The sequence below is a fragment of the Mustela putorius genome, unplaced genomic scaffold (genome assembly GCF_011764305.1).
Source record: "Mustela putorius furo isolate JIRA1106 unplaced genomic scaffold, ASM1176430v1.1 tig00003867_pilon_pilon_pilon, whole genome shotgun sequence".
NCBI lineage: Eukaryota > Metazoa > Chordata > Mammalia > Carnivora > Mustelidae > Mustela > Mustela putorius.
This window is the reverse complement of record NW_025422019.1, coordinates 25,385,652-25,387,898: the sequence shown is the minus strand read 5'-3', so window position 1 is coordinate 25,387,898 and position 2,247 is coordinate 25,385,652. Positions and strand designations below refer to the sequence as shown.

Sequence of the window (2,247 nt, the reverse complement as noted above, 5' to 3'; positions counted from 1 at the left end):
AAAGAACCAGGAAGGTGCTCTGATTGGTACATTCGACAGCATCATGACTTTCCCTGTTGCTATGATTGTACCTTTGACTGTGGCAATAGAAAGGCATCTTTTAATTTCTCCCCTACCTTCAGAGTATCCTTGCTTTCCAAAGCCAGTAATATTTGTAGCACAGAAGACTAATGACAGTGTGACCGTAAGGTAGTATTCTGCCAGAAATAGTAATGAGGGGAGCAAACAAGTGTACTTGGGATGACGAATGAAGTGGCGTTCCCAGGACAGATAGAGAGTGGGTTATGGACAAAGATGTGAGAAGAAGAAAGGGAGGAACGGAAGGGAAGATTTGAAATATGAGAGTCTTGAAACTGGCAAACCAGCAAACATCCAAAGAGAAGAAGGTACTGACCTCATCAGTCTTTCCTGAGTATATGTGCAAAGATGTGTGTGCCACAAGCGGCTGGAGCTGCCTTAATTTTGAAACACTTTCTTCAGAACAATTCTAGTTCTGGCTCTGAAAAGATTATGGAGTCAAACGTTGGAAGAGAGAAATGCTGCTTGTTTCTCTGGGGCTCGAAGAATTCTGGTCACATTTTAAAAAATCACCTGTTAAAGTAAAAGCCCGAAGTTGTTCCAACTCACTTGAAACACCACAAAATAGAGTGGTCTCAACTCAACTGAAGAATAAGTTGGGGTCATCCTCATCTTTACTCTAAGGGATCCATTGTTTCATCCATTTGAAACAAGACTGCTACCTCTACTATTGATTTTCTTATTTAAAAATTCTTCCAGGATGGCGGCGGTGCTCGGAGTCTCCTTGAAACGCCGGTTCCCGGCTGCAGCCCTTGGCGGAGCCTGCCTGCAGGCCTGCCGGAGTGGTGGTGGGGGGGGGGGGCAGGCAGCTGCCACTGCAGCTCCCCGAATCAAGAAATTTGCCATCTACCGATAAACCCCATATGCAAACTTACGAAACTGATTTGAATAAATGTGCTTTGAATAAATGTGGTGTTGGATGCTTTAATCAAGATTGAGAATGAAGTCGATTCTACCTTGACCTTCCGAAGATCATGTAGAGAAGGCATCTGTGGCTCTTGTGCCATGAACATCAATGGAGGCAACACTCTCTCTGGCTTGCACCCGAAGGATCGACACCAACCTCAGCAAAGTCTCAAAAATCTACCCTCTTCCGCGTATGTATGTGATAAAGGACCTTGTTCCCGACCTGAGCAACTTCTACGCTCAGTACAAATCTATCGAGCCTTATTTGAAGAAGAAGGACGAGTCCCAGGAGGGCAAACAGCATTATCTACAGTCCATAGAAGATCGTGAGAAACTGGACGGGCTGTATGAGTGCATCCTCTGTGCCTGCTGCAGCACGAGCTGCCCCAGCTACTGGTGGAACGGAGACCAGTACCTGGGACCTGCGGTTTTCATGCAGGCCTACCGCTGGATGATTGACTCAAGGGACGACTTCACGGAGGAGCACCTGGCCAAGCTACAGGACCCGTTCTCCCTGTACCGCTGCCACACCATCATGAACTGCACCAGCCCCTGCCCCAAGGGGCTGAATCCAGGCAAAGCTATTGCTGAAATCAAGAAAATGATGGCCACCTATAAGGGGAAGAAGGCGTCCGTGTAACTGGTCCCACACTCAGCATGACAGCCAGCTCGGCTAGACGTGCTGTATCTCCAGTCTGAGTTCCTTCAGAGGTCTTGGTTTTCCATGAATACAGTATGTATAATAAAGATTTTAAGAAATAAATAAATGTTATTCTACTTTATTAACAACAACAACAAAAATTCTTTCATTTAAAAAAAATATTTATTTATTTGACAAAGAGAGAGAAAGCACAAGCGGCAGCCAGAGGGAGAGGGAGAAGCAGGCCTCCTCACTGAACAAGAGGCCCTACATGGGGCTCCATCCCAGGACCCTGAGATCACGACCTGAGTCGAATGCAGATGCTTAACCGACTGAGCCACCCAATGCCCCAGTTCATTCATTTGTATTAAGCTTTGTGCATTTCTGAAGTATGTATCTCATAAACAGAGGCACTGGGATTCAATTTTTTAAAATCCTCATTTTAAAATTTGAAAGGGAAAAATCTTGAGAACATTATTAAAATCTCAAAAATATGAAAACAGCTTGATGTGATTCAATCGAATTTTCAAGATACCATGTCCTGGGTTTCCAAAGATTGAACTTCCATCCCATTTCCTTTGTGGACTGAGAACATATTCTAGGGACAACAGTGCCAACACATT

General features: G+C 44.9%; 1 pseudogene; it reads left to right on the top strand.

Annotated features, from left to right (window-relative positions):
- Nucleotides 1-778: 778 nt before the first annotated feature.
- On the top strand, nucleotides 779-1,766 carry LOC101692058 (annotated as a pseudogene).
- Nucleotides 1,767-2,247: the final 481 nt, after the last annotated feature.